We start from the raw sequence: 13,020 nt of genomic DNA, 5'->3' as shown, positions 1-13,020 counted from the left end.
CGACTGGTGTAATAGCGCGTTTACGTTACATTATTCCCGAACGTATCAAACTGTTACTATATAACTAACTTTATCAGTCATATGAAAATTTTCCGAAATTTCCCAGGTTTCAACCCTCATGGGAATTGATTTCATGCGAAGCAGCCGGTAGTAATTTGTTGCGAGTGTTGGGAGTTTAATTGGCGTTAAGTGTGTGCACATCCTAGACACGCTAAACGTTTATTAGACGAGCGCCTACTGGTTTGCTCACTGAAAAAATATTGTCTCAGAATATGTAAGTTCTCACATGAGATCACTGAGATTAGTATTATCAAAACTGCGTACGCTTTGGGTATTACAGTGTGAATCTCAGGTGTAACTTTTTTAGAGTATTCCCTCGGCATAGCGTGACACTTTATTATAGGTGAACGATAACAATAAAAATGTACTGATTATAAGGCTCCTATAGAATTGGAATCAACGTGGAAGCTACAATTTACGTTAAGCGACATGTGCTTTGTATCATATGTCAACATATGATATGATTGTTCTTTTTTTATAAAATTAGAGTCAGCACTGCAACCATAATGAAGTTCTACTGACCAGTGCTGTGGAGTCACGATTCCAGGATTAGAAAGACTCCGGAATCATTCCTCAATTTCGCGACCACGGAATGGTTTGGGGACAATGCTTGTTGAAGGCAGATGGGAATGGAATTAAGGCCCTTTGCACGGAATGAAATTGGAATAAAATCACGTCTTTTTTTTCTAAAAATTGAGTACGTTTTCACCTACGCACTGTTCTTGAAATTTGAAGGGTTGGTAAGTCAGAGCCTCGAATTTAATTATAAAGCAGTAGCTTTAAAATGGCTTCACTCATCACAAACAAGGCATATTAGTACGCAACAGTTCCACTATAGTTATGTCCTTATATAGACTATGTTATTCCGAAGTTTGTCTATTCCTCGTGTAACCGCAGCTCTATGCCGTTGTAACCATCGTGCAGACGGCTGCACTTCATACAAAACACGGGCCTAACAGCAACGATTTCGCGCACAAAAATTATTCCCAGAGGGCAAGTTTTTGTCACAATTAAAAAGAAACTGTGGTGGTGGCTACCTCCCCCCCCCCCCTTTAAGCGTTGTGATTGTTGCCCCTTTGTGGCACCCTCGCCGAGGGAAACAAGTGGTTACCTGCTTAATGCATACCTGCGCACGAGTGAACAAAGAATGCTATCCTTACCCAATTCATACTAGTGAGGTATGCTTCACACGCGCGAGTGCTGACGAGCAGTACAGGCCAGTGTTCTGTATTTGATGCAAAGGCGCATTGAGGTTTCCGAGAGGTGCACTGTTCCAACTTATGCCAGCAGGCCTAGATAATTTTGTAACGCATTATCCAAATCATAGTTATGTCTATATTCAAGACCACTCCAGTTGCGTGGCAAAACCTACCTAGCCTTCTTGAACACTACTTTGGCCCTTACAAAAATACGCTTTGTCGTCAATTTAGCGCTAACACTTTCACGTTTAAATACCATTAAAACATCACCATTCGTTCAAACTTGTTGACCATTCAAATAGTATACATATATGAGAAAATTGCTCTTATGGGATTTAGCAGAGTGACTCTACAGCTCGGTGTGTGTCACCAATTTCTTAATGCATCTTACATCAGCATTATGAGGCGCTAATTCTAAACTTGATAAAACTATGATGATCGTACGTTAAGATAGTGCAGGAATTAAATTGAACTACCCGACCACTCCTTCAGTGGGAATAAGTTAAGCCCTTTCATTCCGAGGAATCGAAAGGAAATAAATTGTGGCCAATTCTAATTTCTCGGAATGGAATTAGAATATAACAGAGAGCACACATTCTGCAACATTAACCTTACGCAAGCAGCGTCTTTTCAAAAAGCGTTTTAAAGAACAGACATGGTTCTGTGGTAGAATACCTGATTGCTCCACCGAATTCCCGGGTTCGATTCTTGCTGAGATCCGAATTTTTAAACAAATATTTACATTCTTCGTGTCTACGCTTCTGATGCAAGATTGTCTTAGTGCTTTCACATTTAGGTTACTGATGGCTGCCCTCCACTATCGAGGGTAGATATCAATAGTGAAATAATTTTTGCGAATACCCGCGTACGACGGCCTGTAGTAGGGGGGGGGGGGGGTATGTGCCAAACGTGTCTGGAGGAAAGGTTTTGGTGACATACGCGACGTTATTCACGTCATGACTAGATAGTGATGTTCCACGAACTCTCTTGTCTTTCCATACCAATATTTGGCTGCACCATATCAAAAGGAGGTGATCACGAGACCTCCCGGACATCGCTGGATGGATGGATGGAGGGATGGATGGATGGATGGATGGATGGATGGATGGATGGATACACGCCAAAACTGCTGCAGTACAAAATGAAATGCTTCGCATTTAATCAAGCTTTCAGGAATGGCAGGAGAAGAAAAGGCCTGTTTCTGCCCATGCAGAAAAAAAGCCGGACGTGGTGCCGTATGTGCAAAAAGTGGCACATAATTTAGAAAGTGCAGCTAATACGTACAACTTAAATGTACATTTTTCAGCGCCACAAAAACTGGAAGGGCAATACCCTCGTGTTATGTGACCATCTAAAAATATCTTTATGTGTGGGTTTTAACGTCCCAAATCCACCATATCATTTTGAGAGACGCCCTAGTGGAGGCCTCCGGAAATTTTGACCACCTGGGGTATTTAGCTTGCGCCCAAATCTGAGCACACAGGCCTACAGCATTGCCGCCTCCATAAAAAAAAAAAAAACAGCCGCCGCAGCCGGAATTCGATCCTGCGACCTGCGCGTCAGCAGCCTAGTAACTTATAGCCAGTAGACCATCACGGTGGGGAAAAAGTACTGTCCTCGGACTGCGTAATTAGGCTACCACCTTCAAATTTCAATACATGATAACACGATCGCAAAGATACATATTTATACAAGAAAACTTGCGCAGTAGCATTTCTTGTCTCCCACTGTCATCTTAAAAGGCAACGAACTGCAACAGTTACAGTGTAGCGAGAATCTATACTGAAAACACACGCATCTGTTTCCATTTTTGTTGGAGACCGTAAAAAAATTGAACTGTGCCAATTTACAGATGTTCAGTAGCTTAAAAGTATGCGTTGGTGGCCTACTTGATTCACGAGGTTCTGACAAGGTACGCGAGTCAAGCTGTCAGAGGACAGCTTTTTTTTTGCAATCTCCACACTTTATAACTTAAAGATGTAGAATAAACAAGTTCCAATTCAGTTTCAATACAGGAAAGATAGATTTGTCGTCGTCAAAACAGTGAATGCCTCTCGCAGCTGCTAGTACGCGTACGCCGCCAACCACAGAAGCGGAGGAAAGGAAGACGTCAAATGAGAAAATTATGATGGAAGGAGGGCAGGATGTATACATAGGGTGCTGTTCAATAGACTGGCGTGTCAAATGGGGAGAGTAGGAGGAAATATCTGAAGTAAAAGGACGCAAACAAGGAAAGGGGTGGCGGGGCTTTGTGCGGAGTTATATATCATCTGGTGCTAAAGAAAATTCCGTTACTGTACGTAACAAAAAACACACAATACGAAAGAACAAGAGAATCACATAAGCAGAACGGGTAAAATGCTTGGATAGGCACCCATTGTAAAACAAGATGTGCTTGTGTACCTACTATATCAGATAGGTTCAAGAGCGCCTTTAGAGACGTTTGTGTCGTTGGCCTCAAGTGTATTGAACTCCCCAACAAGTTTGTTTTTGTTTGTTCGTTTTCTATAATATATGGCACGTACCCGTTTGGGGGATCAGCGAAAAATGTGACGTTTAGGCTTTTAAATGTTAATTTATTGATGGTAGGTGACTCTAAAAAATAAAAAAAATATTAAAATATTATGTATTACATTAAACTTAAACTGCAAGTATTTTGACTTTGAGCATGTATTGCAGACTGCCAATAAGTTGATTCTGATTCCCAACTTTAATACACGTAAGCCAATAAATATAAACATTCCAAAAAGAATTTAATAATATATCAGACATATTAGAGATGCAAAAAGAGCTGCTTTTCACAGCATGTTAAACGATAGTCACTATGTGCCTCTTATGTTTAGCTGCTTCGCAGGCTTGATCTATATGTGCAAGGTAAACATTAACGCGATTTTTTTTACCCCCACCTGCCGAACGGCACAGCGCAACGCAAAGCTTAGTATAACAGGGACCTGAGCGATTCCGGAGCACTACAGCGCCAAAACCACGCAACGTATGGAACACACGCGATGATGACGAGTGCCGTACTTGCAACAATCAAACTTTCAGCGCTCGTCGTCGTCGTTTGTCTTCCGTCCGTTATATGTTTTCCACACAGTAGTGCACTGAAATAATGTACCAACAATCCCACATCGCTCCTTTAATCAAAGCCTGAGCTAGTTGGTAGGTATTCGTGCAAAAAATGGGGCATGTAAACTCAGACTGAAGATATAAGTCAAGACAACGGAAATCCTTGTTAATAACTCACAAGACACGCAGCGGCAAAAAAAAAGCAGGCACAAAACTTATCAGCGTATTTCTAGTCAAGAGGTGATACCCATCTATATGATGCGCGTTCAGTAGTATGTGAGATAGCACTGTTGAATAATATGGTTTATTCTTTGTGCAAGTCTTATTTGGTGGTTGGTTCACGCATGTGTTGTCACTGCTATTAATACGCCAAGTTTAAAACATTACACGCGTTTTTTTATTGCTCATCTTCTATAAAACTTTGTATTTTAAAAGTTTCGGCGTGAGTTTATACTTCGGACAAATGTGGAGGTGGATTAGATGGTGAGCCTCCGCTTGTAAATTTATGTTCCATTTATCTTTGGCTAACAACCCAGCCTGTTTGTCTCTTGTAGAAGCGGCCATAGATAGCTAATGGGGGCCTTACACACCACAGCTGCATGGTAAATCAGCAAGGTTGTTGGTGTGTTATATGAAATAAATGCATGCCCATCTCGCGTCTATTACCCACTCATTCTTCTTCTGCATGGTAGCTCACATATTACCTTGCTTACAGCAGCTGGAAAAGAACAATTATCGCGTGTCTATTTTCCCCTTTCTTTAGCCTGTGATATTCCTTCTATTGATCGGGCATCGGGGCGACCTAAAAAGAAATGTAGCAACTAGATCACAGCAAAAAAATTTAGGCATGCCTGGGAAAGGTAAAATATACAAACGATTCCTCATCAAACAATCACAGTGGACAAATAAGAACATGATACAGGTGGTACCTGTAATAGCTATCACAATTCAACATAAGACAGAGTAGCATAACGTTCACTACGTATGTAAAATACTGGATAACGGTATGTTGGGAAGCTCAAGAGAAAAATAGGCCACTCGATAAAGAAAAAGTTTAAAACGGCTTTACAAATAACTTTCACATTACTAGAATTAGCATTTATTATGCCCTGCCGCGGTGGTCTAGTCATTCTGCTTCTGGTCACCGACGCATGCGGACGCAGGATGGCAGGCTCATCAAGAGCGGTGAAAGCAGCCGACGCTGGCCGCGGTTTCTCGTGCACATCACTTTCCAAGGACATTTAATTCCGCCACCATTGCCCTCAGCAGAAGGACTCAGACGCGCGTTGGGTGTGCACTGTGACATTGAAGGGCGTCCGTACGCGTGATTATTGACTTCCGAAAGCCGCTCAAGGAACTAGGCATCTTAAAGAGGTGAGCGGCATAGGAGCGTATAAAATGTCGCACGTCTGGCTTCTTAACATGACGACACATGAGGCCAAGAAGACACTTCTGGACGCTGGCCTACTCTCCGTGAAAGACCGGCCCTGCCTCGTCGTTGACCCAGAGAGGCAAGAGATTCGTCTTACGCTGCATTGAATAGCCTTTGACGTCAACGCAGTGACTGTGTGGCGTGCCGTCCGGGAGTAGGGTGAAGTTAAAAAGGTCATCAGCGACAAGTGGACAGACGAAGACTTCGAAGGAGTTGAGTCAACCGCAAGATTTGTTCGACTATTACTAAAGGAAAGGATTACTAGGGATCACATACTCCACCAGATGCGTCTCGGGAGCGGCGCGGCACTGGTGGTCGTGCCAGGAAAAGCGCCACGTGTCTGAAATGCCGGCGTGTCTGAAACACTGGACACATTCGTCGCGACTGCAGGGTGCCCAGTTGCGATGGTTGCCGCGCTTTTGGGCATGATCAGGTGTATTGTACTTGTTCCTACGCCAGTGCAGCAAGTCGAGGAACAAATGCCGACCACACTAAATTGCTGATGAATGAGGAGGAAGCAGAGAGGGCCGTGGTTTCGGAGGCAGCAGTGGAGGCGTCTCATGCAGTGGCGACTAGCGAGAGAGAGATGGAGGCACCTAATCAAGACACAGATGAAAATACGGTTATCAGCACTCTAATGCAACGGCGTTCGGCTCGAACAGACACCAAACACAAGCCTGAACCAGTCATTAGCCCCGACAATACTTTGGACATGGATACAGTCAAAACTGCGTCAGTAAAACGACGCATTAATGAGGGAGATGCGGCATCTCAGCAGCGTCCGACCCAGGAATATCAAGGGCAGTGGCGACTGGCTGGTTCCAAAAAGTCTCGGCGTGCTGGCCGCCTGCGTCTGTCGTTGCTTTCACGAGGTACTGATGGGACGTCGCCTTGAGCGTCAGCCGGACAGTGGGTTAGGTGTTGGTGCCACTCTGCCTTTTCTCATTATGATGGCGACGATTAAATTGGAGATGCTAAATGTACGTGAGTTTTCAGCCAAACAGCAGCAAGACCAGCTTTACCGCCTGATTAGAGAACAAGATCGAGACATCGTTACTGTACAGGAAACTAAAGTAGAGAGTGAAGAGGACGCTGAGTGAATGGGGCAGCCTTTCACGAGACTGTTTGATGTGTGCGTTTGTCACGCGGTGGGTACGCCTGTAGGGTGCCTCTAGTTGATTCGGCAGAGCGTTAATGCCAAAGTAGAGTCTGTAACTACCTGCGAGGCGGGTCATTTTATTATATGTGATTTATCCTTACTAAGAACAAAATAGAGAGTGATCTGTGTGTGCGCACCCACTGTGATTCAAGATCGAAAGGAGCTTTTTGAAAAACTTGATGCGTATTTGAAAGTTGAACGTAAACTAATTTTCGCCGGGAATTTCAACTACATTTGTTCGAGTATAGTTAATCAACTTTCAGGCCATACAGAGATTCAAGCACCGTCGTTATAATCGATATGGTGGCGAAGCCTCAGCTAGAGGACGTGGGTGAATGTCTTTGCAGAGGAAAAGGGGTTATGTCTACCCACTCTCAGCGTTCAAGCCATGATAGGCTTGACAGAGTATACGTGTCATCTGAAATCATCGCTTCCTACCATGACTGCAGAGTTACATCTGTTACGTTTAGCGGTCATTGTTTAGTTTAATTTTCAGTGGGTAAACATAAAAAGAATGACAAACATTTCTCTTGGGGCCTCTGGAAATTTATTGTAAAGCTATTAAAGGATGAAGAATTTAATCGCTTTTTTAGAAGCTACAGAAGACATAGCAAAAAGAACACTTAAATCCTGGGTACATGAGTGAGAACTATTTAAGCAGACCATTAAACTGAAAGCACTTCATTGAGTCAGTATCCTGAGACAAGCTAAAAAAGAACTTGAAGTGCACTTGCGAGAAAACTTGGAACAGTTAGTAGCAAAAAAATGTACCCAGGCTGGTAAATGTTTAGAGGAGATAAACAGAACTAAACAGAAGCTAGAGTGGATAGACCAAGAACGTTATTGCGGAGCATTGATTCGAGCTCGAGCAGAAAACTTGGTAACAGGAGAAATGCCAACAAAACGAGCTCTTGGAGCTGAGAAGAGACATGCCTGTAAAAGTGTAATAAGAGAAATAGAATATAAAGAGACAAGGTACCATTAGAAAGAAGCAGTAGCCGGTGCGTTTTTTCAATATTACAAATAAATGTTCACACCAACCAGTGGACACGCAGGTCGTGTAATTAGTGATTTCACTTCATTAATGCCAAGAGTTGATGACGAAAGGAAGCAAATTTTGTAATTGCCTATAGCAGTGAGAGAGAAGTAGAAAAAGCAATTTATAAGTTAAACAATAGTAAGTCTCCAGGTACTGATGGCATGAGTGCTGCAGCATACAAGGAATTCAAAGATGTAATTTCACATATTTGTAAGGAGGTATAACGAGGTTTTAAATGTAAACATTTTCCACCATCGTTCTAGTCAGCCCACACGGTCTTAATACCTAAAACAGAAGATTCCGCGAAGTTAAAAAGTGTTACTGCATATAGACCAAATACCTTGACTAATGTTCACTATAAATTATTGATGAAAATATTGGCCAGAAGACTTCAGACAGGTATGACAAAACTGGTTGGGTCCCACCAAACTTGTGACATAAAGGGAAGAAAAATAATGACCAACATAAACATAGCACGATCAATCCTAAAAAGTTGTGACGCGAGGCATCACAATGTTGCCGTGCTTCAAATTGATTTCTAAAAGGCATTTGATCGCGTGCTGCACGACTTACTTCTTTCATTATCTGAGCAAATGAAACGTAGGGACTTTGATTGGCGACGGAGTGTGCATGGCTTACACAGGATGCACGACAAGATTGGTAATAAATAAAACTGTGGGTGAGCGCATACTTGTGCTGCGGTGAGTGAGACAAGAGTGTCTGCTATCGCCCCTGCTTTTTGCTATATTTATTGAACCTTTCTATTTAAGCGTAATTATTAGCAGTGCAACAAGCAGCTTTAAATTGCATGAAGCTGAGGTTAGCCTCCTTGCATACGCAGACGTCATTGCAGTGTTCTGGACGAATTATGAGATTATAAATGCATGCTGTAAACGCCGCGAAAACTTTTTGCCAGGTGAGTGGTAGTGCCGTGAACTGGGATAAGTGCCTTGGCTTCTGGCATGGGGAATTGGACGTCACACCAAGAATATGTCTAAACAATATATGGCAGGAAACACCAGTGAAGTATTTAGGAGAGCCGCTGGAGTTCTATCACGAGAGTGAACCATATTGGAAAAAACAAACACAGACATTGCGCAATGATGTAGACAAATGAAAAGGTTGGGGTATTTTGATATTCGTGCGGGTCACAGTGCACAACTTGTCTTTAGTGAGCAAGCTGTTGTACGTAATGCAGGTTTTGCACTGCAGTAGAATAAATGTACAGACAATACGCAGAGTATTTGCAGTTTTCATTTAGACCTGTGTCTGAGAAACATCAAGCTGAACAAACCTCTCAAAAAATTTCGAGATGGCGGGCTCGGATTAGTATATTTGTACATAAAACAGCTTGTCAATCGTTTCCTTTTTCAGCGTGATGTAGATGACCCTTTTGTGAGAACTGCTATACAAATAACAGTTATACAAATATAGGGCACGGCGGCACTGCCAGGATGGAACACCTCAACCCGTTGGTTTATCTACCGCAGATATTTGGCGTCCTGCTGCTCGCACAAGCAGGAGGCGAAGAACCGGCTCTGCTATCTGAATACGACGGCGCACCATTTCCAAGCCATCAAGCGCATCATGTGCGCATCGCGCACTTGGAATCTACGCTCGACGATTTGCCTAGAAACAGGCCTGCCTCGGTGACTTCATGCGCCGACGCTGATCGCCATAACGTGAAGACGGCGCTGCTGGCAGACTGGAGTGGTATAAAGACTGGACACCCCTTAACTCAAGCCATAGGACACGGCGGCACTGCCGGGATGCAACACCTCAACCCGTTTGTTTATCTACCGCAGGTGAGCAGGCGTTATGACAAATGTATTTGTTCAAATTACCTATGCCTAATAGTGCTGCCGTTCCCTAGGCAGATTTGTGCCCTATGGAGTGACATGTGTACCTGCATCAAGGAATTACTGTTGCTCAGTGGCGACATTGAAACAAACCCGGGACCCGATATGAACAAGATCATGAAACAGCTTCAAGTAATTGCAGATGACATAAAAGAAATAAAAGAGAACGTTTAAAATCTATTGAAGCGAAACTTCAACAAGTAACGTTACTGGAAAACAACATCACGTCCTGCGTCTCCCAAGTAACCAATCTTCAAAAAACCGTTCAATACTTGGAGTTAAAAATAGACGACTTAGAAAACCGGTCTAGAAGGTCAAACTTACTTGTGTATGGCGTACCGGAAGAGGCAGACGAACAACCCGAAACCCTCGAACAAACCATAAGTGAGCAGATACTTAAGAACATACTAAAGATCAAACCCGTTCCAATAGAAAGAATCCACAGGATAGGAAAACAAAACGCCCGGACGCGGTGGTCTAGTGGCTAAGGTACTCGGCTGCTGACCCGCAGGGCGCGGGTTCGAATCCCGGCTGCGGCGGCTGCATTTCCGATGGAGGCGGAAATGTTGTAGGCCCGTGTGCTCAGATTTGGGTGCACGTTAAAGAACCCCAGGTGGTCTAAATTTCCGGAGCCCTCCACTACGGCGTCTCTCATAATCATATAGTGGTTTTGGGACGTTAAACCCCCCATATCAATCAAGGAAAACAAAACGCTCAAAAACCTAGACCAGTGATGCTGAAACTCCTCGACTTCTGAGACAAAGTAACCATTCTTAGAAACTGCACGAAACTAAAGAGCACCACTTTCTCTGTTGGAGAGGACTTCTCAAATAGAGTAAGATACATCAGAAAAATACTTTGGCAAATTGCAAAAACCAAAAAAGAAGCCGGAGACAAAGTATTTCTGGTCTATGACAAGTTAAAAGTGAATGAAGATCTGTACCGATGGGATGACGATACAAATGATATTGTGCTCGTAAGCGCTGGCCGTCACACCATTAACCATGAACAAAACGACGAAGCGGAAGCATCAGGCGAGCCACAACGCCGCAGCCAACGAAAGAAATAACATTTCTCACCATAAACACCCGCAGCATGCTTCAAAAATTAGTACCGCTTGAATTCTTACTTCTTGGAATTGAACCTGACTTCGTAGCTTTGACAGAAACATGGCTGAAGAATGAGATAAAGGATTTTGAGGTAACACCTCCTAACTACGTCATCATTCGTAAAGATAGGCAGACACGCGGGGGAGGTGTGGCCATCCTACTTAAAAAAGAGCTTTCCCTTGAAATACTTCCTGAGGTTATCGGAGTCGAGGCAATATTTTGCAAGCTTCTCTTCACTTCTCGCCCAGAATTTGTTGGCTGCGTTTATCGCAGCCCATCTTCGGACAAGGATAGCTTGCAGGCATTGCACACGTATATGCATCGGTATGTACTCGGAGCCAGGCTAATTTTGCTCGGCGACCTTAACTTACCCGATATAAACTGGCGAACAATGCAACACGACAGCGCACGCAGGGATGCGCTCATTGACATCATGTTGACATTTAATCTGTCGCAAATCGTAAAACAGCCTACCCGTATCCAAGGGTGCTGTTCTAATATACTCGACTTTGTGTTCTTAAGCGATCATTTTCCTTCAGATAATGCACAGGTTGAAATTCTTGAGGGCTTATCAGACTACGAAGTTATTCAGGGCTCCGTTTTGATAGTTGACATCCCTATACCGTCCAACTCCTTTTCTGCCTGTCTTGACTTTAACCATGCCGATGACACCAGTATACTTGATCATCTTTTCCATGAACTTGCTTCATTTGAACTACTTGCGAATGATTCAAACACAAATGTAGAAATACTATGGGCAATCTTCAAATCAGTCGTAACAAATTGCGTTCTTAACTATGTGCCATCTAAAACAAAGAAAACACGAAAACATAATCCCTGGATAACGCGTGAAATTATTCATTGCAAGCATAAGTAAAGCGCCTCAGAAAAACTTTGAAGGCAAAACCTAGTCCACAAGTTCGGAACAAGTTGAGTCAAGCAATTACCAAGATTAAATCCCAAATGAAAATGTCCAAAGCAAAGTATTTTACAAGTACGCTACCCAACTTTTTGAAAACGTCTCCCTAGAAGTTTTGCAACTACCTTAATACCGTATTAGGCCCGCGGCCCCGGAAGGAAGCAAAGATAAAGCAAACTCGCTAAATAACTATTTCCAATCTGTTTTCACGATTGATGATGGAAATGTGCCTGATGTTGACATTTGAAACACTTGACATATTGAACCACTTGTTGTGACGGAGTCCGGAGTGCTTAATTTGTTGTTAAAATTAGATACTAAGAAGGGTGCTGGTCCCGATAACTTGCCAAATGAATTTCTTAGGCGATATGCTGAATGGGTAGTCAAATACTTGTGTATACTTTTCAACAAGTCCCTATCAACCTGTTCTATCCCCCAAGAATGGAAAATCGCAAAAGTAGCTGCTGTTCATAAATCTGGTAGTGAAGCTGACCCTTCAAATTTCCGACTCATTTCACTAACCAGCACAACTTGCAAACTACTGGAACACATTATTCTTAAACATCTAACGTTGTACCTTGACCAGAACCACATGTTATCGCAACTACAACACGGTTTTCGCAAAGGACTATCTACAGTTACCTAACTGGTTGAACTAATTCACGACATGTCCCCCAATGTTGACTGTACAAAACAAACTGATTTAATTCTGTTAGATTTCTCCGAGGCGTTTGATCGGGTGCCACACAAAAAACTTATAAAAAAATTGAAAGCAACGATAGGCGCAGGCCCACTTACTGACTGGATCGACAATTATCTGAGTAACCGAACACAGTATGTGCAAGTCAATCGCGAAAGTTCTACCATAGCGAACGTTACGTCAGGTGTACCGCAGGGCAGTGTTTTGGCCCCCATTTTATTTTGGATCTTCATTAATGATTTACCTGCTGGCATTGGTGTTAGTGTGAGGCTTTTCGCCGATGATTGTATAATTTACCAGGAAATAAACGCCCCAGAAGATCATGTAAAACTGAACAATGCCTTGCAGTTCATATCTAAGTGGTGTGCTCTTTGGCAAATGACCCTGAATGTTAAAAAATCTGCTCTCTTGAGGATAACAAGATAAAAGCAAGTATCTGAATTTGTTTACGTTATAAATAACTCTCCACTTCCGG

Source organism: Rhipicephalus microplus, chromosome X (genome assembly GCF_043290135.1).
Source record: "Rhipicephalus microplus isolate Deutch F79 chromosome X, USDA_Rmic, whole genome shotgun sequence".
NCBI classification, from domain to species: domain Eukaryota; kingdom Metazoa; phylum Arthropoda; class Arachnida; order Ixodida; family Ixodidae; genus Rhipicephalus; species Rhipicephalus microplus.
This window is presented reverse-complemented; position numbering follows the sequence as displayed.